This window comes from Lathyrus oleraceus, chromosome 2 (assembly GCF_024323335.1).
Source record: "Lathyrus oleraceus cultivar Zhongwan6 chromosome 2, CAAS_Psat_ZW6_1.0, whole genome shotgun sequence".
Lineage (NCBI taxonomy): Eukaryota > Viridiplantae > Streptophyta > Magnoliopsida > Fabales > Fabaceae > Lathyrus > Lathyrus oleraceus.
Genome location: NC_066580.1, coordinates 182,661,252 through 182,688,098, shown reverse-complemented (window position 1 = coordinate 182,688,098; position 26,847 = coordinate 182,661,252). Strand labels below are relative to the sequence as shown.

The 26,847-nt window shown below is 37.6% G+C and overlaps 1 long non-coding RNA gene across 1 annotated transcript; it reads left to right on the top strand.

Annotated features, from left to right (window-relative positions):
* Positions 1-13,124: 13,124 nt before the first annotated feature.
* LOC127121288 (uncharacterized) lies at positions 13,125-18,346 on the top strand. The gene is made up of 3 exons (XR_007803380.1): positions 13,125-13,460; positions 16,643-16,745; positions 18,131-18,346. It is a non-coding gene; the product is annotated as an uncharacterized LOC127121288 (long non-coding RNA).
* The last annotated feature ends 8,501 nt before the right edge of the window (positions 18,347-26,847 follow it).

The following is a 26,847-nucleotide window of genomic DNA, read 5'->3' as shown; positions in this document are numbered from 1 at the left end:
TATTATTATTTATTTCAATTTACTTCATTTTATTAGATATTACGCGGTATTTCCTTTCTATTTGTCTCAGGTGATCTATTTGAAGCAAAAGTAAAAAAGGAAGAAAATGAGGTGCAAAAAGGAGTGAAAAGAAGCAAATATCAAAGCCCAGCCCAAAGCACAAGAACACAGGCGTTGTGCCTGTGACGAGCGTCACAGAGGCTGTGACGAGCGTCACGCCTTGCACACTCCTGTAACGAACGTCACACATGGTGTGACGAACGTCACACCATTCCTACATTTTTGGCACCAGGAACGCGTTGAACCTATCTGCACGCTTGACTCTTTTTCAAAGTAATGGCTATATTTACGGAAGACGTTTTGAAAACCGTTACGGAAGGCACCAATATAAATAGCTACTTTCAAAACCTGCAGAGGACACGCTTTTTTCGAGATTTCGGCAGTTTCCAATTTTCTTTTTCTCAGCAGCTTAGGCATACCTTTTACATACTACTTTTGCAACTTTTATTATTTTCTTTTGGCAATTCTATTTTCTTCTCTAACACTTAATTAGTTTTTCACATAATAGTTTCTACACCGGGAACTATTGTGTACCTTTTCACCGGATCTAACCTTACGTTAGAATCTAGTTTTTTTTATTCCTTCGTTTTAATTTGTTGGTTAATTGAAGAATTCAAGAATAAATCCTACCGGCTTGTGGTGGAGTGTTCAAGACTACTGTTTAAATTATTCAGGTTCTTTAATTATTGTTTAATGCTTTGTTTTATTATTTATTTATATTATTTGCTTGAGATGAGTCTGTTTATGCATGATAGTTATTTAAGTTTGTTTAGCATGTCAGGCTAATTCGCTTAGATATCGGTATGTAAAGTAAGCGAAATAAGGAATCAAAACTAAGTCGGTTTAATTAAGTTTAAAATAAAAATCACTCTTTTTACGGTCTCAATTTACAGGTTTAATAACAAGGTTTTTGTACGAAAGTAAAAGACATAAAGAAGTTAAAATCAATAGAGCGAGAGTTTGAGGTTTTAACTGGACAGTGTAAATTGGACATTAATTCTAGATCAGGGCGAGAGCAATTTTTAGAGTTAATTAAATTCTAATCTTTTCCAAAAAGTATTTTTAAAGATTGAATGTGAGGACGAGAGTTAAGCATTCGAATTTAATTATATAACCTAAATCAACAGAGCGAGAGTTTGAGATAAGGGTGTTTAAACGGTTAGTGTTTTCTTAAAAAGAGTTTCTATGGACTTTATTGCTTTCAAAAAAATGGTTTTTGACTTAATTATAAGTGACAGCTACGTTAACATAAAATCATGGTTTATTCAACAGAGCGAGAGTTTGAGATAAAACTTTTAATCAATAAAGTCAACTGAAAAGATTTGTTTTAAAACCAAGGGACTGACAAAGAATTGATTCCTTAATTACGACGAACTGCATACCGATATCCGCTTTATTAATATTTAATCTAGATCTTAGTTTAGTTTTTAGCTTTTCCCCAAACAATCAAACATTATCCACCTTAGCTTTACGAAGTAACCTTAGATAACGGTATATCGATTCATAAGTCCCTGTGGGATCGATATCTTTTAAAACTACGTGATAGAACTGTGCACTTGCAGTTTGTACCCCAAATTCGACTCATAAAGTCGAGCGATCAAGTTTTTGGCGCCGTTGCCGGGGACTTTATTTAGTCGATATCGTAACTCTTCTGTTACGCTGTAGAGACTAAGGCAATTTTTTTTTCTCTATCACTATGTATCACCCAAACTTTCTCTACGATTATCACTCCCAGTATTTTGAGGAATCGCAAGATTCCTATAAATCCAACCTGGAAATATTAATGGAGGATTTCATTGAGACGCAAACTCACTCAAGGATAGAATCTATGATGGAACGCTTTGTGGCTACACAAACTCTTCAGAATGAAGAATTTAGAAACCAAAGTCTATATACCAATGAAACCCTTACGCAACTGAACATTGTGGTCGAGTCCCTCGTCACTCACAACGAGGCATTGGAGACTCAAATCTCCCTACTTGCGCAGACACCTCTAGGACCTCTCCATGAGAAACATGCGGATATGGTAACAACCACCAGTGAAAGATTTACCGAAAATCCTAAGGATAGTGATAATGAGGAGGGTTCAGGTGAGAAAAAAGTAGAGATTGAGAAAGTTCCACAAACACCACCCGAAAGGGAGGTTGTCAAAAAGGTAGAGAAGGAAGAGCTATGTGTTGTCCCTCCTCCCTATAAATCACCAATTCCTTTCCCGCGAAGGTCTGTGGAAGTTAAGGTAGACCCCAAATCCGAAATAAATGAGGAGCTATCAGAAAATATCCACACCAATGCACCTTTATCTGCCACTCTGAACAAGAAGAGAGAATTTGAAGCCCATGAAATTAGGGAACTAATTAGTATAAAAAGGGGCAAACCAGACTTTGAGGTGGTGTTTTCAAAAATTGAACCTAAACCTGAAAAGCTATCTCCCATAATAGAGCCAGAACCACCACCACAAGTTCAGGAGGATAAACTACCTCGCAGAAGAAAAAGAAGAAAAAGTGACGGTTATGAGAGATGGATTGATAAGTGGCCATGGAAATCAAGGATAATTAAAAGTTTGACCGAGGATTCATCCTCGAAAGAACCACCATGAGTACTTACACTCCTGAGTCGCCGCGCTATCGACGTAAAACATAACGAATATTTCCAGTTCTATTAATGTCAATTTTTCTCTTTATCCATTTTTTTTTCTTCCCTCTCATAAAGTCAATCCGTATTTTTCTTTAATAACCATTACTGACTTAATGCCAGTATCTACTTGAATTCTTCGAGCTACTGACTTTCATCATGCAACCAGTAGATACCATTTTCAGAAGCAGTGTTCAGAGAAGGCGGTATGATTATCTAGCCCAGAAGGATATGGCACTGACCATATATTATGGACCGACCATGGATAAATTAGGCATCTGAGATATCATTCCTGTTTATGTTTAACCAGCTTGGGTAGGAGAACGCAGCCATTAAGAGACGGTTTGTCACGTACCGTGAGCTAACCTTAGAATTCCTGATTTCCCTTGTATACATCCCTGAACATGGTTACGGACTTAACAAAGGGTTAATATCCTTTAGGTTATTTATCATGGACTTCACCTACACCCGTCGAGACCTTGCTGACCTCTTAGGATTCCCTAGTGGCCCTTTCGTCTTTAATACCCGCCAGGAGGACCTTATTGATGACATTGATCTCGATGACTTTTGGGGTTGCATATCCGGAGAACCCAACCCAAACCCGAATGAGATGCACTCACAAAAGATCCATAACCCTGCTATCCGATATTTTCATAAAATACTAGCCCACACCTTATTTGGTAAGGAAGAGAATAACACCTTCGTGGCCCGACTAGTTACCTTGCCTAACCATGAGAGAACGAGTGTTCACAACCACAATAGCTAACTTTATGACTTAGATGAACACCCTATTGATCCACCTCCATCCTCCCGACGTCGTCGCAGAAGGAGGCCAGCAACTAATGAGGATATCATGGACGCCATTGATACCATGCAGGCGCAGAATATCGAAGTGATGCAACTGATGCGCCAGATGCAACAACAACAGGAAGCAAGGAATGCAATAACCGACCAGCGGTTCACTGAGTTGCTTAGCAGGTTTGACGACTTAGGAGTACGTCAACGATCACCTGGTTTCAGAACACGAGGTGGAAGGCAGCATTGACTTTTTCTTTCATTTTTCTATTCATTTTCTTTTGTTTTCTTTGAAACATTGGGGACAATGTTTCATTTAAGTGTGGGGGGGAAAACCTTGTTCTTTCAACCTTCCCTTTTCAAGTATGTTATTTTCCCTTTCATTGTTATTTCCCTTTCTTATTATGAAAAAAAAAATATTATAATATATATTTATTTTAAGTCAAGTCCCTAGTGTGAAAAATTCTTATTATCTATTCCCCTCAATTTTCATGAGCCACAACAAAAATTCAACACCCAATAAGTAATAAGTATAAAGGTTGCTCATTTTATCGAACTTGAGACGAATTAAGACAAAAACTACTACCGCCAAACACTCTAAACAAACCTCAACACGTTAGATCAGGATAAGTACCTATTATACCAATCCCTTGAACTTTTAATTTTATAGTAACCCCGAGTAGTTTATACAAGAAGTCAGCACCATCTTAATAGCAAACTACGTGGAGAATCGATGAAAATAAGTGAATGATTCCCAAAGTAACATAAAAAAAAATATATCAAGAAATGCACTAATTAAGTTAGGTGATCCTTACCAGATCATTTAATCTAAAGGTTGCAGATCATACAAAAGCATAATATGAAAGATCCATTATGAGTTGGTTCAGCAGGTATCTGGTACTGAACTTGGTAGGGCAGACTACGGTCCGATCCCCCGCAATTTGCAATGGACTGAATAACGAAGTTATCCGACTTATGTACCAGAACTTCAAGCTAAAAGGGAATCAGAATCACTAACCGGTTACTCCACTATGTGCGCGAAAAGATAAAGGGCTTAATGTGATTTCGCTAGAATGAAAACGGGTGAAATAAGAGTAAAGGAACCAGGATAGCTATCATAGTGTACTTGAACTGATTTGCATAAGGCAGGGTTATCTAGGTTGTGACGGTGGTTGTTGATGTCAAGATTTAACTCAAGTTACCTCTAAACAAAGTTTACATGCAACCTAATGCGAATTGACATGTGTTTTGAAATTTCATCTGGCTAAAACCTTTAACGAGTTCTATACTGTATTTTGCTTGAGGACAAGCAAAGATCTAAGTATGGGGGAGTTTGATAACGTGAAATTATATCATATTTTAGGACTTAATTCAATTAAATTATATTATTATTTATTTCAATTTACTTCATTTTATTAGATATTACGCGGTATTTCCTTTCTATTTGTCTCAGGTGATCTATTTGAAGCAAAAGTAAAAAAGGAAGAAAAGGAGGTGCAAAAAGGAGTGAAAAGAAGCAAATATCAAAGGCCAGCCCAAAGCACAAGAACACAGGCGTTGTGCCTGTGACGAGCGTCACAGAGGCTGTGACGAGCGTCACGCCTTGCACACTCCTGTAACGAACGTCACACATGGTGTGACGAACGTCACACCATTCCTACATTTTTGGCACCAGGAACGCGTTGAACCTATCTGCACGCTTGACTCTTTTTCAAAGTAATGGCTATATTTACGGAAGACGTTTTGAAAACCGTTACGGAAGGCACCAATATAAATAGCTACTTTCAAAACCTGCAGAGGACACGCTTTTTTCGAGATTTCGGCAGTTTCCAATTTTCTTTTTCTCAGCAGCTTAGGCATACCTTTTACATACTACTTTTGCAACTTTTATTATTTTCTTTTGGCAATTCTATTTTCTTCTCTAGCACTTAATTAGTTTTTCACATAATAGTTTCTACACCGGAAACTATTGTGTACCTTTTCACCGGATCTAACCTTACGTTAGAATCTAGTTTTTTTATTCCTTCGTTTTAATTTGTTGGTTAATTGAAGAATTCAAGAACAAATCCTACCGGCTTGTGGTGGAGTGTTCAAGACTACTGTTTAAATTATTCAGGTTCTTTAATTATTGTTTAATGCTTTGTTTTATTATTTATTTATATTATTTGCTTGAGATGAGTCTGTTTATGCATGATAGTTATTTAAGTTTGTTTAGCATGTCTGGCTAATTCGCTTAGATATCGGTATGTAAAGTAAGCGGAATAAGGAATCAAAACTAAGTCGGTTTAATTAAGTTTAAAATAAAAATCACTCTTTTTACGGTCTCAATTTACAGGTTTAATAACAAGGTTTTTGTACGAAAGTAAAAGACATAAAGAAGTTAAAATCAATAGAGCGAGAGTTTGAGGTTTTAACTGGACAGTGTAAATTGGACATTAATTCTAGATCAGGGCGAGAGCAATTTTTAGAGTTAATTAAATTCTAATATTTTCCAAAAAGTATTTTTAAAGATTGAATGTGAGGACGAGAGTTAAGCATTCGAATTTAATTATATAACCTAAATCAACAGAGCGAGAGTTTGAGATAAGGGTGTTTAAACGGTTAGTGTTTTCTTAAAAAGAGTTTCTACGGACTTTATTGCTTTCAAAAAATGGTTTTTGACTTAATTATAAGTGACAGCTACGTTAACATAAAATCATGGTTTATTCAACAGAGCGAGAGTTTGAGATAAAACTTTTAATCAATAAAGTCAACTGAAAAGATTTGTTTTAAAACCAAGGGACCGACAAAGAATTGATTCCTTAATTACGACGAACTGCATACCGATATCCGCTTTATTAATATTTAATCTAGATCTTAGTTTAGTTTTTAGCTTTTCCCCAAACAATCAAACATTATCCACCTTAGCTTTACGAAGTAACCTTAGATAACGGTATATCGATTCATAAGTCCCTGTGGGATCGATATCTTTTAAAACTACGCGATAGAACTGTGCACTTGCAGTTTGTACCCCAAATTCGACTCATAAAGTCGAGCGATCACTTAGTCACATCAGAAACCAAATTCAAAGTTTCCCCACTATCAACAGCATTAATCCTCTGCCCGCCGTGAGCCGACATCGGGTTCTGGATAACAATAGGCACCGGAGCAAAATTGATAGCTTGGGCATCTCTCAAATCTTCTACCTTTAACTGGAGAGCCTTGCAATTATCTGTAGTATGGCCAGGTGCATTGGAGTGAAAAGCACATCTGGCGTTGACATCATAACCTCTAGGCAAATTATTGGGATCGATTGGTGGGGCCAGAGTTCTCAACGTAACCAGATTCATGTCAATCAGCTTGGGAAGTAATACTGAATAAGGCATTGGGATTGGCTCGATGACCCGGTCCGTCTGCCTTGGACGTTGTTGATAGTGTCTCTGCTGACTCGGATTACCTCCTTGTTGTTGATTGTTGTACCTGGGTTGTTGTTGCGGATGATATTGCGGTTGAGGAACAGGTGTTGGAATAGTTACTGCGGCCACTTGATCTTGATAATAATTAGGGCGTCCTCTACCCCTGCCTCTGCCGGCATACACAACGCTTGCCTCGCCTTCTTTTCTTCGCTGACTGTTACCAGCAAACGGTCTCTTGGGACCTGATGAGTTGGAAGCACTATTATCTTGAATTCGGCCCATCTTCAACAGACTCTCGATTCTTTCTCCAGCAATTACCATCTCTGCAAAGCTGATTGACGGGCAAGCAGCCAATCTCTCAATATAATTGCCTTGAAGAGTGTTCATGAACATGTCCGCCATCTCCCTTTCAGACATAGGGGGTTGGACGGACGCAGCAATCTGTCTCCAACGCTGAGCATACTCTCTAAAGGTTTCCTTGGCAGTCTGAGACATACCTTGCAACAAGGTCCGATTTGGAGCCATGTCCAAGTTGTATTGATATTGCTTGACAAAAGCCTCTGCCAAGTCTTTCCAGCTCTTGATGGTAGTACGAGACAAATGAGAATACCATTCACGAGAAGCTCCAGTTAGACTGTCTTCAAAATAGTCATCCACAGCTTTTCATCTTCCGTGTGAGCTCCCAACCTTCCCAGATAAGATTGGAGATGAATGCGTGGGCAAGAAGCCCCATTGTATTTCTCAAAAGTAGGGGGTTTGAACTTGTGAGGAATCCTTACTCCCTGAACCAGACCAAGATTTGTGACATCAAAGCCTAAGGAATTTTGAGACTCCAAAGATTTGAGCTTCTCAGCAAGCTCATCCATACGGCGAGTGGTCTCGAGGGCCTCGTCGTGCAAAGAAAATTGATCATACTGGTAATCTTCAGTAACGAGGCGCTTGTTAATCTGAATTCCTTGATTCACATTGTACCTTCCGCCAATACCATTTCCAACATTCCCTGTGTTGCCAACATTACCCGGGTTTCCATCAGCATTTGCGTTACCCGCGTTACCAGTGTTCATAGGGTTATCAGCGTTCCCAGGGTTACCAGGTTTCCCTCAGCATTTGGTATCTCCACCTCCGGATCGGGTCTCGGTTGCTCAACCAATTCCCTCATCTTTTCCTGGCCTTCTGCCATACCAGTCATCAATGTCATGAACTGATCCATCCTTTCACGCATATCAGCCAGCTCTTTCTGTACTTGGTCCATCGCTAGCTGTGGACGATTTTCCTTTGTCGGGTACCTGTGGACTCGCTTGGGACCAATAACTGCCTGATACAGGGAACAAACATTAGACACTGCGGTGACACCTGCAAAACAGACAAGGGTTAATATGCATGGTATGCGATGCACTGCTTGTTCAGTTTTAAGGCACCCCCGTTTTGAAAGGGAATACCCTGCAAATGAATAAGCATGAGATGTTGGATGCAAATATGCAGATGATGTTATGCAATGCAAAGGCATGTCAATCAGAATTGATGGATCCGCTTGAACATCTGTCAGGTTGCACTGCCTGGAGAGAAATTCACTGAGGAATATAATACAAGACCAAAACTCTGCTCCAGAAAACCGGGTTGGTTGGAGGTTAAGGTTTCCTGAATTTAGCCCGCCCCTCACTAGTAGGTTCTAAGAACAGAAGTTCGTCAGCTTCAGCCCTTCAGTCGCGAATAATACGTTTACCACTGAAGGTTTGGTATTATTACGGGACAAAAGACCTCCATTGACTCCCCTAAACATGACATCCTAATAGCAAGTTCCCAGTCTCGGGATCCTCGGATTGAGCAGCGAGAATGCGCCCACCAGAGCTAACATAATCACGTCTCGGAGGAGAGGCCTCGACTGAGTTCTCGGGAAATGGTCACCAGAGTCGACGATTTCTAGAGGAACATCCCGCCGTTACGGAACACCCGTAAGAAATAATATATCCAAAAGAAACCTCGTCTGGGTGTGGTTCTTCACGAACGACTTAACGTAGCAACACGCCACGCAAGCCTCATGATTATCCACTCTAAAACCTGTGTGTACACTCAAGCCTGGGTAATGGGCTTATCTCTCATAGAACACCCCATCCCAACAAACAAACAAACAGATCCAACAGATACAACAAATGCATGCAAGCAGGTAAGCAAATAAAGGTACAAAAGCATGAACACCCAATAAACAAGAAATCACACAAGCTAGGAGGGACTCGCTTAGGGAAGATGGACCAGCAAGAGGTCAACTTCTTTCAATCCCCAGCAGAGTCGCCAGCTGTCGCAACCTGAAAAATACAGTGCACGAAAAAACAATCGGCGAAAGAAAATGACAGAAGAGTCGCCACCGTGCGTTATTCATCCCAAAGGAGGGAAAGGAAACGCTCGAAGTAAACCTGAAAAGGGAAAGGACTAGACGGGGTCTCGCAACCAAATCTTGGGTTCGGGAGTCGGTTATGCGAAGGGAAGGTATTAGCACCCCTACGCATCCGTAGTACTCTACGGGATCCACTTTTGTAGTTCTTGTCTAAAGGGTGTGAGTTTATCTTGTGTTGTTTACCAAAAAAAAGGGTTAAATGAAAATGACTCGCGCGGATGTCGCATCCACTGCATACGTATCTCATCTGAATATGAGAATCAGAGTCTTCGTAGCTCGGCTGACCTATGGGTTGGGGGGATGTGTGCTCGCTAAGACATCGCGTCTTATGCCTACGTATCTCATCTGGAATGAGAATCAGAGCAAGCCGTAGTTCGGCTAACTATGGGGTTATGGATTGGGTTTTGGACGAACGACGTCACTACGCAATCTACCGGATGCTCGACCTTTGGAGACTTACTCGCCTGTAGTAGAAGGAGTTAACGTGTTGCTTTGGGTTTTAGGGTTTGGGATGCTCAAGGGCAAAAAGGCAGTCCTTGAAGAAGGAACCGCGCTACCTGCAGGGATACGAACACATACAAAACAAACATGTATAAAGTAAATGTGCCAACAAGGGGCTCAGAAGTAAATAAACAAAAGAAAACAAATGCCTCCTATCGAGGTCTTCCAGCTAAGAAAGCGATAAAATGAGGAAAAGAGGTAAAAGTATCACACGGATAAAGATCCGAAGTAACAGCAATTAAAGGAGTAAGAAACCCAGGGATCTCCCAAGCTAATGCCATCAAAGAAAGGTGAGTCAGTACAGGTAATCAGAATGAACCTCCAGGGGGTATCCCACAAATAAAGTGGGAAAACCACGCAAGTTATCCCTGCTAAAGTCATGTGAGCCCTCACAAAAACTCAACAAAAGGGTTAGTGAAACACGATAAGCATTTTTTTCATGGATAACAGTATGGTTTCAGAAACCTCAAACCCTGTGGCATATATTTCAGAAATCATGTGATTAAACATTCAAGGCATAGGTTTCACCCATTCATGCATAATTAAACCCGTGGGCAAAAACATAATGAAATTCATCCATCATACCTCATACATTCAGATGATCCAAATTAAGAGCATAAAATCATGGGAATGAGGAAAAGCTGATGGGAGAGACCGGTTGAAATCAAATGGCACGGCTGGGTTTGTAAGGCAATGTTAGGGTTTGCGTGAGATGAAAGTGTGTGAGTCAGATTGAATTTTTCAGAGCTGCCTGGGGGTTGCTCTGAGTTCTCTGTCAGGTTTCTCTCCAGGTTTTGTCAAGGGTTTTGTTTCAAGGAAACCTCAGAGTATTTTGCTTCTCTTCCTTTTTTCTGTCTGATCTCCCTCTTTTATAACCTGATTTTCATGGCTTTGTGGGCTCAAATGAGAGAGGTCCAAGTCCAAGTTTTTTCTATTATATTTTATTTATTTTTTTATTATTATTATTATTTTTTATTTTTTTTTGGATCTAATTCTGATTGACATGATGAAATGCAATATGAAATGCTAAATAAATGCATGAATGAGGAGGGCAAATTTTGGGGTGTTACAATGAGTAAAAAAGATTTTGTTGTGGGATAAAAAGACGTGGGTAGGAAAAACAATGATGACGCTAACGTCGCCAGACAAGTGGAGGAACTAAAGTTTTTTCCAATATTGAGACACTTGGCTTAGTATCAGTCATTGAGGCGTCGAAATAAGGTCTCAAAAAATGTCTTTCTCTCTCGTGTGTCGAAAATGACATTTTTGGGGGGAATCTGTTAGCTCAAATTTTCGACGCCCACCCCAAATTACCAAAATTGGAAAATATGCACAGCTGGTTTCGACCAAGAAGTGATTCGACCAGCTGGGGGTAGATCGGCTTAGCTGATTGGATAAAGATCAAGCTTATAGCTGAAATTTCAGAGCAGTTCCTTGAGGAGCGGTTAGAAAACGGTTTCAATCAGAGATTTGAAATTTAAATAAAGGAGGGAAGATTACCTTCGTTAGAAACCGCGAGGATACGCGTGGAGCAGAGTGAGCGAACGCACACATGCAGGGCGCCACGTGTATCGACGTAATTGAAGGACCATCAAAGCGGTTATTTCGATCCAGTATAAATATAGGGTCTTAGTGTTAGAAAAATGTGTGTCAAATTGTGTACAAAATCTGCAAATTTACTAAGTATTCGTGTGAAGAAGAATTGTAAAACGGAGAATGTATGTTGTCTACACCATTGTTTAATCATTTCAAAGCATTATAAATTTGTCGTTACTTTCTCTTCAGAAACATTCTTCCTTGTTCTTTCCTTTCAAACACTTTATTTTTACTTTGTCATTTGCAAGTTTAAAGATCCTTAGTTCCTTTCCTTACCTTAAACTTTTACCTTACAGTCTTAAAGATTCCAGTGCTTACAAACCTTTTTGATTACTTTCAACCGTTTTACAATTCTCGTCGTTTACTTCATTTTTCTTTGCTAGTTCTAAACGCCAATTTAAGACTTTTCTTTTCGTTTAAGTCACTATTTTGTCCTTAGTTTTCTTTAATACTCTGATCTGACGTTTAGTTTGATCATTTATTACTATTACGTTTACAAGACACTTAGCACATGTCTTAGGATCAATCTGATCGATCCTGTGAGTGATCAAATTAAAAAATTTGGAAGATCAGCGGTTCTTTACCATTTTTCAAGGTAAACACGTAGATAATGATACATGATGAAGATGAACGAGACTCAACAATATTGTGAGCAATAAAAAAAGAATATGTAATTAATAATATATTATATTATTAATTAGTTTATGTTTTTTAATTACTATTTGATATTAATATATGTTATTGAAGTATATAATAATAATAATAATAATAATAATAATAATAATAATAATAATAATAATAATAATAATAATAATAATAATAATAATAATAGAAAAATTGAGGGAAAGAAAAAGGGATAAATACTCGTTAAATAAAAATAATAATTGTAATAATATATGCAACAGTTTTAAAAACTTATTACTAGTTGTAAGAAAAAAATAGTTTGCTATTAGTTGGTGCAAAGTAAGTTAAATGTTTGTTTATCAAAATTATGATAGTTAGAGCCTCTTTTTGATAGTTTGTTATTAGTTGGTGCAAAGTAAGTTAAATGTTTGAAATGCATCTTAAAAACTCTTTTTTAGTTTTTGAAAATTTAAAATTTAAAAACTTGTTTGAATATAATATTTTGCAAAAGTGTTTTTAAAAACTCTTTTCTATTTTTCAACTTTTAAAAGCAAAAAAGTGAAACAGTTTAGTTGTGTTTTGCTTCTTACTTTTTAGTTTTTAGAATTATAAAACTTGAAGAAAGAACATAAAAATTTATAATTTTCATTAATAGGATTAATGTAATTTCAATAATTTTTATATTTTAAAAATAAAATAGAAAAACGTATTTGAAAGAGTATGTTATTTCTTTTATTTATGCTCTTTTTATGTATAAATAATCTTTTCAAAATGTGTATTTATTTTACTTAATTTCTTTTGTGTTTCTTAATTATTTTCACTATATAATTTTTTTTCTATTAAACGTGGAATCCCATTTTTTATTTGTTTTTTTCTTATTATTATTACAAACAAGTGCTATGTGATTTGTAAAATTAAAAATTGATTTAACCCAATTATTTGTATTCGACCAAATATCAATTAATTTTCTTAAATTTGTAATATTTTATATAATAAAATAGATTTTAAAAATAAATGACAAAATATGCATTTTTATTCTCTTCTTAAAATACTATTAAAACATTAGGGCCCTGTTTGGATCCCTTTCTAAAAACAGTTTTTTTGTTTTTAAAAATTAAAAAATTAAAAATGTATTTGGCAAACTATTTTTAAATTATAATTTTCAAAAATTGTTTTGTGTTTTTAACTTTTAAAAACTAAAAAAGTAAAAGAGCTGAAACATGTTTTTAATTTTTTAATTTTGGTTTTTTAAATTATAATTCAAATATTAAAACACAAATGGAATTGAAAACAATCTATTTTATCCTATTCTTCTCTCTCTTAGACAAAACCCACACAATCTTCTCTCTCACACACAAAAGAAAATGCAACAACGAAAAAGTGGATCTTCGATTTTTCACTCAGCACTGATTCATAGTTTATGATCTTCAATTTCTTCTTTACAATTTGTGATTCGGATTTTTTAGGTTGATATTTTCTTCATCTTGAACTATTGTCAATAGATTTCACAGTATGTAAGATTCAAGTTTAGATCTAATAGAAATTATATGAATATTTTTGTTTAAAATTTTGTTGGATTAACCCAATTTGATATGAATTAGTTATGTATAATCTATCCATTTGTGAAACTGAATTTAGAATTTTAGATCTAGTAAAATTTACATGATAATAAAATTATTTTTGTTTTGATTAGTTGTAAGGAAATTATCCACCTCCATAATTCATCCTTTTTCTGTAGAACTTATTTAGCTGTGGATTTAATGAAGTAAGGTTTCATTAACTCCATGTTTTAGTTTAGTATAACAATCGATTTCTTCTTGTCTCTAGCAATGTACACTTCATCTATAACCTGTTTATGTGGACCAGTATATGCAAAAATATTTGTTTTAATTAATTAATAATCATTGATGTAGATTTGATAAAGTTTTAATAATTTAGAGTATTACAGTAACTCGAGAGGACGGAAAATGCGGTCAAAGAAGTGGGAAAGATGGAACATGAGCAGTGAAAGTGAGATTGTTTTTCGGTAAAGAGTGGGAAAGTGTTTCTGATGCAGACAACAAATGAGGACTTGTAATTATAATTTCCTCAACACTAATCAAAACAAAAATAATTTTATTTTCACGTAAATTTTACTAGATCTAAAATTTTAATTCAGTTCCACAAATGGATAGATTATGCAGAACTAATTCATATCAAATTAGGTTAATTCAAAAAAAATTTAAACAAAAATATTCATATAATTTCTATTAGATCTAAACTTGAATCTTACATACTTGTGAAATCTATTAACAATAGTTCAAGATGAAGAAAATACCAACCTAAAAAGTCCAAATCACAAATTGTAAAGAAGAAATTGAAGATTATAAACTATGAATCAGTGCTGAGTGAAAAATCGAAGATCCACTTTTTCGTTGTTGCATTTTCTTTGGTGTGTGTGAGAGAAGATTGTGTGGGTTTTGTCTAAGAGAGAGAAGAATAGGATAAAATAGATTGTTTTCAATTCCATTTGTGTTTTAATATTTGAATTATAATTTAAAAAACCAAAATTAAAAAATTAAAAACATGTTTCAGCTCTTTTACTTTTTTAAAAGTTAAAAACAAAAAACAGTTTTTAAAAATTATAATTTAAAAGTAGTTTGCCAAATACATTTTTAATTTTTTAATTAAAAAAAAAACAGTTTTTAAAAAGGGATCCACACAGGGCCTTAATATATTTTTAATATACCATCAAGTTTTCTGTTGTTGAAGAACTCCAAAGTGCTCCTTATCATGCCTTTTGGTATCGTGCACGTATATGTGCTAGCAAGCTCATGTCATTAGTCACAACTGCTTTGCACTTGTTCAAGTAACCAATGTGTTTCTCTGACTTTCTCTGGCTCCATGTGCTTGTTCAAGTAACAAAGGCAAACTACATACATCGATATTAACATATATTTCAAATATTCAATACTTTAATGGATTTAGATAATCAGTTCGATATTTCAAATATTCAATATTTTAACGGATTAAGATAATCAGTTAGAGTTTTGCTTGGTTGGTAACTCAACAATGATCAAATTGATAAATTGAACAATACTAAATCAAACTAATATTACACAAAGTATAATGAAAACAATTAAAAATACATAATTCAATATTTGTGATTGAGAATAATTTTTTTCTTATAATTATCAACATACAAACATGGAACTTACATCAAATAATAGTTCAAAGAAAGAATTTTCACAAATAAAATTCTAAATATAGAAGTCAATTAACATAAGTGTAAAACAGAGTTTCAGAAAGACTTCAAGAGAGTCTTCACATTGTGTTATATTAACACAATTAAGCTAAGAGCAACAATATAAATTAAGTTAATTTGACACACAAACTTTATTTAAACCTTAAGGTATTCGGTGTATAAATTTTCTCACTAATAAGATGTTCAAGTTAAACTCTTCTATGCAATGTTAGACTTTAATTCACACTTATACAAGTCACATCATCTCTCAAATGTGAAACAAAAGTGAGTATCACTATGTGTTTGGCCTAACACCACAATTATCTCGTTCCTTCGCAGCGGCTATCAAGCCCTTTTTGGATTTTAGGGGGAGCCTTCACTACTAGTTTCAATACACACACTATTTAAAGAGAAATCACATGAGTGAGTTTGAAACTACATCTTCTCCCAAAATCTTAAGACATCAAATATATAGATCTTCTCACTTATAAAAAAAAACTCAACTTCAACTCTTCCATCCAATGTGAAACTTTAACTCACACCTGACATATCACAACATATCTCTCTCAAGAGTGAAACACCAAGTGCAAAGCTTTTTGTATACTTAATCTAATGCCTAAAATCTCTCTCTCTCTCTCCTCCATAAATTTGAATCTAGCTATAATACCACTATTGGAACTCGATGAATAGATTTTCCTGTTGGTTTGAATCAACACACTGGACTAAGAGAAATCACATAAATCAATTGACTCCACATTTAAACGTAAAACCTTAAGGCATTAGGCATACAGATCATATCAGTTTGACACATTCCACGTCCTTCATCCATCACAAAGAATATCTCCTCCTCATTGTTTGGACTCGAAGGAGCCTAGTATTAGGCTAAAAGAATCCGCATAAGTGATTTTGGAATCAAATCTACACTAAATATTATAATGCATTAGGAATATAGTTGTTTCATATATAAAGTGTCCAAATGATAACAAATTCTTGAAGTTAAAATGTTGCCAAAAAATCTTCCAAAAAAGATGATTATACAAAAATTGACATCAGTATTTTTATACAAATCAAGTCATATCTAAACACCATATATGCGATGTAGTTTATTATTTTATACTCACTAAGTATTAGATAAAATATTTACAAAATTGCAAGGTACCCTGTGTAACACCCCGATAAAATATGATAATTATTTAATTTAAGTTTAATAGTATATTATGATGATAATATAAATGAGAGGGTATTATTTTTCAAAATAAAAGATAAACCATTCATATATATTATTATTAATATATTTATTAATTTAATTAAATAATTGGAATATTTTTGGATTATTATTATTGGAATAATAAAGTTGGAATTGGAACGATTTTGGAATCAGTAAAGAGTCTCATTTAGTAAAAAGGTTTTTACACGTGAAAACAGAGAAGCGACTAAAAAGTGGAAAAATGGCAAAAAGGAAGAGCAAGAGAAAAAGGGTTGAAGAAGGGAAAAGCTTGAAGTTAAAGGATTTGCCGGATTAACTCAGGTAAGGGGGGAAATCCTTATTATTATGGGTTAGTATGATTGGGTCAATGGGTAGGAACATGTTTTAGGTTGAAATCCTTAATTGGCTTGAATTGGAATTATTAGGTTTTGATAAATACCCTTGAATTGTGATGAATAAATTACGTTAAAACTGTGAATGAATCTATATTTGGATGAGTCGTAATTTTCTGGACGTGTAGCTTTTTACGGAATCGAAATCGGAGGTCCGGAAGTCCTCCAACGGCGAAAAATGCGGGTAATTCTGCATTCTGTTCGTTGTTAGCGCAGGAACAGCTTTCTGTCTTGCGTTAACCGGTTAACCCAGGGCGTTAACCGGTTAACACTGTTATGATAATTAAAAAAATTAATTTCTGTCTTGCGTTAACAGGTTAACCCAGGGCGTTAACCGGTTAACACTGTTGAAATACTGTTAGAATTGCATTCTGTCTTGCGTTAACAGGTTAACCCAGGGCGTTAACCGGTTAACACTGTTGAAATACTGTAAAATTTGTATTCTGTCTTGCGTTAACAGGTTAACCAATTGCATTAACAGGTTAACACTGTTTGAAAAGTGAAAAATTGATATTTAAATATTGTGTACATATTGTATGGGCTTGGCTAGGAAATGTGCCATACGCGTATGGGCATGAGGCATACGTGTATGGGCAGAAGTTTGATTTTTCTGAGCTGTTGTTGTGCAGTTTTGGTCATTTCAGCTGAGTGATGTAATTTAGCTGATGTATGATATAGTAGGGATCATTTCCCGTTGTTTTGAGCAGTATAGGTATTAGTAGAGTGTGCTAATACTGTGATTTATTATTTGGCATGACATGATATGATTCTGTGATAAATATGCTGATGATGTATGATGGTATGCATAATGTTGTGAATATATCTATTATGTATGCAATTGTGGATGGACTGTTTATGGCTTAGAGTGTGAGCATATGTCCATTGTGGATTGTTGTTGATGTTTGCATGCTAGGTGATTTAGCGTGCATAGCATAGTCTTTATGGTGGTAGCTAATTCCCATGGTGAGGAATTAGTGAGGGAGTCACTAGGTCTCAAATGAGTGGGACTAGTGAGCTTGGTAGCCGTATCTGGGTTTGATCGGTGAGGTTGAACTATGTGTTCACGAATAGTCGGTACCGCATGCATGGAGTCTCATTTCATAATGTATGTATGGCGTATAATATGAATGGATGTATTCCAATATTATACGTGTGTTTTGCGTTTGTGTTGAGTATGATTATGAGTTGAGGTTGTCGTTGCTGAATGTGTGATATGATTAGGGTGATGAATGTCTTAATTTACTTAGCATTACATGATATTTTATAATGTTTATTATATCGATTGAGGAACTCACCCTTACAACTATGTTTCAGGTAACGAGCAGTGATTGAGTAGAAGCTAGTGCTTGGAGTCTAGTGTAGTTCCTTAGTGGGTCATGCTCTGGTATATGTAACATCGGGACGGGATGTTTTACTTTGTTTTCATTTTTGGTTGTTGAACAATTTTACATGAAATGTGTTACATGGTTTGCATGTTGTTAGATTTCTATCCGCTGCGAATTGTGCAATGTTTTATTTTGATTAATAAATGAGCATGACAAGTTATTTTGGTGAATGGTGTGAAGTGTCAAGTGTGACACCCTGAAATTGCATATCTACTCTGATTCATATTTTGTTGTTTTAATTAATTATTGGGGTATTTTAGAAGGGTGTTACATAAGTGGTATCAGAGCATAGTCGGTCGAGTCGAGTCGTAATTATTCTGTTTCCCTGTATGTGATAGGTGTTGTGTAACCCTATCAGTACTTATTGTTTTAGCTTGTTGGGTTTTCAGAATAGAGATGGCTGGAAGAGGTAGAGACGATGCTGCGATTGCTGAGGCTCTGGGTATGCTAGCTGGAGTACTTGGAGGGAATCCGAATGTTGTGGGATTGGGAGCTGCTCGTCAACTGAGTGAGTTCCAGAAGAACAATCCTCCAATGTTCAAGGGAGCATACGATCCGGATGGTGCTCAGAAGTGGTTGAAGGAGATCGAGAGGATCTTCCGAGTGACTGAGTGTGCCGATAACCAGAAGGTCAGGTTCGGTACGCATATGCTGTCAGAGGAAGTAGATGATTGGTGGGTTGCTGCCCGCACTGAGTTGGAAGCTGCTGGGAGTGCTGAGATCACTTGGGCGGGGTTCAGAGAGAGATTCCTGAGGAAGTACTTTCCAGAGGATGTCAGAGGAAAGAAAGAGATAGAGTTCTTAGAATTGAAGCAGGGCAACCGGTCTGTTACTGAGTATGCTGTTACTCAGCATGCTCTTCTTCAGATTTCGAATACACCAAAATGTCATCAATAAACACCACAACAAACTTGTCTAGGTACGGATGGAAAATCCTATTCATATACTCCATAAATACTCCAGGCGCATTAGTCACACCAAAAGGCATTACAGAATATTCATAATGTCCATACCTTGTTCTGAAAGCAGTCTTCTGAATATCCTCAGTTTTCACACGTATCTGATGATATCCCGACCTCAAATCTATCTTGCTGAACACACTCGCGCCAACCAACTGATCCATCAAATCATCAATCCTCGGCAAAGGATACCGATTCTTGATCGTCACTTTATTCAGTTGCCTGTAGTCCACACACAACCTCATAGTACCTTCTTTCTTCTTAACCAATAACACTGGTGCACCCCACGGTGACACACTCGGACGAATAAATTTCTTATCCAACAGATCCTCTAATTGACTCTTCAATTCAGTTAACTCCACAGCAGACATACGGTACGGAGCCATCGATATCGGCCTAGTACCAGGTACCAAATCAATCGAGAACTCAACCTCACGCTCTGGCGGTAATTCATTCACTTCTTCCGGAAACACATCAGGAAAATCACACACCACAGCTAGATCGCAAATCACCAGTTTATCTTTAGCCTCCAAAGTCGCTAACAGCATAAACAACTCTGCCCCATCTGCTACTGCCTCATTCACCTGCCTCGCTGATAGAAACAAACTCTTTCCTTCCTCAATCTCAGGAAAGATCACAGTCTTATCAAAACAGTTGATAGAAACTCGGTTAAACACCAACCAGTTCATACCCAAGATAACATCGATCTGCACTAGTGGAAGACACACTAGGTCCACTCCAAAGTCTCTACCAAAAATACTCAAAGGGCAATTCAAACAAACTGAAGTAGTAGTCACTGAACCCTTCGCAGGAGTATCAATCACCATACTTCCAAGCATCTCAGATATCTCTAACTTAAGTTTCACAGCACAATCCAAAGATATAAAGGAATGAGTCGCACCTGTGTCAATAATAGCTACAAGAGGAAAGCCATTAATATAACACGTACCTCGGATCAACCGATCATCTGCAGCAGTCTCAGAACCCGATAAAGCAAAGACCTTGCCTCCCGACTGATTCTCTTTCTTCGACTTAGGACACTGCGGACTGATATGACCCACCTCTCCACAGTTGAAACAAGTCATAGTCTTCAACCGGCACTCTGCAGCCAAGTGACCACCCTTGCCACACTTGAAACACTTCTTCTCAGCACCGGTACACTAATGGAAACGATGTCCAGCCTGACCACATCTGTAACACTTGGCAGGGGCACTGGAGTCTCCCCCACTAGGCCTCTTCATCCCACTCTGTCTCTGGAAACCTTTGCCAGCTGCATACGGTTTCCCACGATCATTCTGATTCTTGCCTTTCCTATCAACCCTCTGCTGATAGCTCTCCGCTCTGGCCTTGGAATCCTGTTCAAAAATCCTGCAACAGTCAACCAAATCAGAAAACACTCTGATCCGCTGATACCCAATAGCCTGCTTGATCTCGGGACGCAACCCGTTCTCAAACTTCACACACTTTGAAAATTCCCCAGTAGCCTCGTTATAGGGAGTATAATACTTTGACAGCTCTGTGAACTTAGCAGCATACTCAGTAACAGACCTGTTACCCTGTTTCAATTCCAAGAATTCTATCTCTTTCTTTCCTCTGACATCCTCTGGAAAATACTTCCTCAGGAATCTCTCTCTGAACACTGCCCAAGTAATCTCAGCATTCCCAGCAGATTCCAACTCAGTGCGGGTAGCAACCCACCAATCATCTGCTTCCTCTGACAGCATATGCGTACCGAACCTGACCTTCTGGTTATCGGCACACTCAGTCACTCGGAAGATCCTCTCGATCTCCTTCAACCACTTCTGAGCACCATCTGGATCGTATGCTCCCTTGAACATTGGAGGATTGTTCTTCTGGAACTCACTCAGTTGACGAGCAGCTCCCATTCCCACAACATTCGGATATCCCCCAAGTACTCCAGCTAGCATACCCAGAGCCTCAGCAATTGCAGCATCATCTCTACCTCTTCCAGCCATCTCTATTCTGAAAATCCAACAAGCTAAACAATAAGTACTGATAGGGTTACACAACACCTATCCCGTACAGGGGAAACAGAATAATTACGACTCGACTCGACCGACCAGGCTCTGATACCACTAATGTAACACCCTTCTAAAATACCCCAAAATATTTAATTAAAATAGCAATATATCAATCAGAGTAATTATGCAATCAAGGGTGTCACACAATCATTTCACACCATTTTCCAAAATATCTGGTCATACTCATTTATTTATCAAAATAAACATTTGCATAATACGCAGCGGATACAACTAGCAACATTCAAACCATGTAACACATTACATGTAAAATTATTCAACAAGGTAAAACATCCCGTCCCGATGTTACATCTACCAGAGCATGACCCACTAAGGAACTACACTAGACTCCAAGGACTAGCTTCTACTCAATCACTGCTCGTTACCTGAAAAATAGTTGTAAGGGTGAGTTCCTCAATCAATATAATGAACATTATAAATATCATGTCATGTTAAGTAATTTAACACATTAATCACCCTAATCACATCACACATTCGGTAACGGCACATCAATTCAAATATCATACTCAATACCAATACAATTCATGCTCATACTCAATATCAACACAAACACACGTATAATATTGGAATACATCCATTCATATTATACGCCATACACATATTATGCAATGAGACTCCATGCATGCGGTACCGACTATTTGTGAACATATAGTTCACCTCACCGTCCAAATCCAGGCACGGCTACCAAGCCCACTAGTCCCACTCATTTGAGACCTAGTGACTCACTCACTAATTCCTCACCATGGGAATTAGCTACCACCCCAAGGGCCATGCTATGCACGCTAATTCACCTAGCATGCAAACATCAACAACAGTCCATGATGACTAACTCACTAATTCCTCACCATGGGAATTAGCTACCACCATAAAGGCCACACTATGCATGCTAATCACCTAGCAATGCTAAATCATCAACCACAATTCAGGAATAGACATATGCTCACACTCTAAGCCATAAAACAGTCTATTCACAAATGCACACATAACTGATACATTCACAGCATCATGCATACCATCACACATCATCAGTATTTTATCACATAAGCATATCATATCATGTCAAATAACAACCACAGTATTAGCACACTCTACTAATACCTATACTACTCAAAACAACGGGAAATGATCCCTAATATATCGTACATCAGCTAAATCACATTACTCAGCTGAACAACCAAAAACTGCACAACAACAGCACAGAAAATCACAATCCTGCCCATACGCGTACTGCCTAGTCCCATACGCGTATGGCCCATCTCCTGACCAAATCCCATACGCGTAACACCATCTCATACGCGTATGCTACGCGTACCACTTCTCCATACGCGTACCAACAGAGACCAATCTACGTTCAAAACATCATCTTCCTCATCCATACGCGTATTGCCTAGTGCCATACGCGTACCAGACCATCTCATACGCGTATTGCCTAGTGCCATACGCGTATGACCAGAAACCAGACTTCCAGATCTGCTATGGCTTTCTCTGCTACGAGATCTATCCAATTCAACCTTCCACAGTCCAATTTTTCACAATAATTGTTCATATCATCTAACACGAATCATACCCTATTCGATTTCACAAAAATCTAACATTTTTACATCTAATTCCTACGAATTCCTCTCAATCATAACCCAATTTCGTTCATCCAATATTTCACAATTTCATCATAATCATCCAATTCAGAGATCAATCAATGGTTTATCACTACCCATGACATATTATCCCATAATACCCATTAATCGACGATAAATCCCCCTTACCTGAGTTAATCCGGCAAATCTCTGAGCTTCAAGCTTTTCCTTCCTTCAACCCTTGTTCTCTGGCTTTCTTTGCCCTTTTCCACTTTTCTGCCTCTTTTCCCTTTTCACGTGAAAATAACTCTTTTTACCAAATGGAACCTTTTTACTGATTTCTACTTTTATTCCAATAATAACAATAAAAATAATCCAATAATAATAATCCCAATAATATTCCAATAATTATTATTCCAATAATAATAATAATTCCAATTATTTAATTAAATTAATAAATATATTATTAACTCAATTTAAATAATTATCTTATTTTATCGGGGTGTTACAACTCTCCCCCACTAAAAGAGTTTTCGTCCTCGAAAACATACCTCAAGCGAATAACTCTGGATAGGACTCTTTCATCTGACTCTCAAGTTCCCAAGTTACATTGCCACCTGCTGGTCCTCCCCAAGCTACCTTTACCAAGGCAATCTCTTTACCCCGCAACTGCTTCAACTCTCGATCCTCGATCCTCATAGGTGATGTTTCAACAGTCAGGTTATCTCTCACCTGTACATCATCTACTTGGACCACATGCGACGGATCATGAATGTACCTCCTCAACTGAGACACATGAAAAACCTCATGCAAATTCGCAAGTGACGGCGGTAAAGCGATACGATAGGCTACCTCTCCTATCCTCTCCAAAATCTGATAAAGACCAATAAATCGAGGTGTCAACTTCTTCGACTTCAAAGCTCGACCAACCCCAGTTATCGGAGTAACACGAAGAAACACATGATCTCCCTCTTGAAACTCAAGTGACTTCCTCCTCTTGTCGTGATAACTCTTCTGACGACTCTGAGCAATCCTCATCTTCTCCTGAATCATCTTAATCTTTTCCGTAGTTTGTTGAACAATCTCCGGTCCAATCACAACACTCTCACCGGACTCATACCAACATAAAGGTGTCCGACATCTCCTACCATACAAAGCTTCAAACGGTGCCATACCAATGCTCGAATGAAAACTATTGTTGTAGGTAAACTCAATCAAAGGTAAATAACAATCCCAAGCACCTCCTTTTTCCAAAACACAAGCTCTCAAAAGATCCTCTAGTGACTGAATCGTCCTCTCAGTCTGACCATCCGTCTGCGGATGATATGCAGAACTCAATCTCAGCTTAGTTCCCAAAGCCCTCTGCAAACCTTCCCAGAACTTCGATGTAAATCTAGGATCTCTGTCCGAAACAATACTCGACGGAATACCATGCAAACTTACAATCTTCTCAATATACAACTCGGGTAATCTCTCTAACGGATAATCCATTCTGATCGGAATGAAATGAGCCGATTTCGTCAATCTATCAACAATCACCCAAATGGCTTCAAAATTCTTAATCGTTCTCGGTAAACCAGAAACAAAATCCATACTGATACTATCCCACTTCCACTCTGGAATAGCCAACAGTTGCATTAGCCCAGACGGCTTCTGATGCTCAATCTTTGACTTCTGACAAGTCAAACAAGAATAAACAAAACTCGCAATTTCTCTTTTCATTCCCGGCCACCAAAATAACTTTTTCAAATCATGATACATCTTCGTAGCTCCAGGATGAATACTCAAGCCACTACGATGTCCTTCCTCCAGGATACTCTTCTTAAGTTCGGTAACATCCGGAATACATACCCGATTACCAAATTTCAAAACACCATTCTCATCAACTCTGAATTCACCACCTTGACCTTGATTCACTAGAGTCAACTTATCAACCAAAAGCACATCGGATTTCTGACCCTCTCTAATCTCATCCAGAATACCACTCGTTAACTTCAACATTCCCAATTTAACACTATTGTGAGTACTCTCACACACCAAACTCAAGTCTCTAAACTTCTCAATTAAATCCAATTCCTTAACCATTAACATAGACATATGCAATGATTTCCGACTCAATGCATCAGCCACCACGTTTGCTTTACCCGGATGGTAATTCAAACCAAAGTCATAATCCTTCAGAAACTCTAACCATCTCCTCTGTCTCATATTCAGCTCTTTCTGATCAAACAAATACTTTAAACTTTTATGGTCACTGAAAACCTCAAATCTTGACCCGTACAAGTAATGTCTCCATAACTTCAGAACAAATACCATGGCTGCCAACTCTAAATCGTGCGTCGGATAGTTCCTCTCATGAACCCTCAGTTGTCTCGAAGCATAAGCTATAACCTGCTTATTCTGCATCAACACACCACCCAAACCCAACAATGAAGCATCACAGTAAACCTCAAATGGTTCCGACGGACTCGGTAATATCAGAATAGGAGCAGTAGTTAACCTTCTCTTTAACTCTTGGAAACCTTCTTCACATTTTGAGTCCCAAACAAACGCTTGCCCCTTTCTAGTCAACATCGTCAACGGTAACGCCAACTTAGAAAATCCCTCAATGAACTTCCTATAATATCCTGCAAGTCCAAGAAAACTTCTTATCTCAGAAACTGACTTCTGAGCTTCCCACTTAGATACCGCTTCTATCTTAGAAGGATCAACAGCAACACCACCTCTTGAAATCACATGACCAAGAAAGCTAACTTCTTCTAACCAAAATTCACACTTAGACAGTTTAGCAAACAACTTCTTTTCTCGTAGAACTCCTAAAACCACTCTGAAATGCTCAGCATGCTCTTCTTCAGATTTCGAATACACCAAAATGTCATCAATAAACACCACAACAAACTTGTCTAGGTACGGATGGAAAATCCTATTCATATACTCCATAAATACTCCAGGCGCATTAGTCACACCAAAAGGCATTACAGAATATTCATAATGTGCATACCTTGTTCTGAAAGCAGTCTTCTGAATATCCTCAGTTTTCACACGTATCTGATGATATCCCGACCTCAAATCTATCTTGCTGAACACACTCGCGCCAACCAACTGATCCATCAAATCATCAATCCTCGGCAAAGGATACCGATTCTTGATCGTCACTTTATTCAGTTGCCTGTAGTCCACACACAACCTCATAGTACCTTCTTTCTTCTTAACCAATAACACTGGTGCACCCCACGGTGACACACTCGGACGAATAAATTTCTTATCCAACAGATCCTCTAATTGACTCTTCAATTCAGTTAACTCCACAGCAGACATACGGTACGGAGCCATCGATATCGGCCTAGTACCAGGTACCAAATCAATCGAGAACTCAACCTCACGCTCTGGCGGTAATTCATTCACTTCTTCCGGAAACACATCAGGAAAATCACACACCACAGCTAGATCGCAAATCACCAGTTTATCTTTAGCCTCCAAAGTCGCTAACAGCATAAACAACTCTGCCCCATCTGCTACTGCCTCATTCACCTGCCTCGCTAATAGAAACAAACTCTTTCCTTCCTCAATCTCAGGAAAGATCACAGTCTTATCAAAACAGTTGATAGAAACTCGGTTAAACACCAACCAGTTCATACCCAAGATAACATCGATCTGCACTAGTGGAAGACACACTAGGTCCACTCCAAAGTCTCTACCAAAAATACTCAAAGGGCAATTCAAACAAACTGAAGTAGTAGTCACTGAACCCTTCGCAGGAGTATCAATCACCATACTTCCAAGCATCTCAGATATCTCTAACTTAAGTTTCACAGCACAATCCAAAGATATAAAGGAATGAGTCGCACCTGTGTCAATAATAGCTACAAGAGGAAAGCCATTAATATAACACGTACCTCGGATCAACCGATCATCTGCAGCAGTCTCAGAACCCGATAAAGCAAAGACCTTGCCTCCCGACTGATTCTCTTTCTTCGGCTTAGGACACTGCGGACTGATATGACCCACCTCTCCACAGTTGAAACAAGTCATAGTCTTCAACCGGCACTCTGC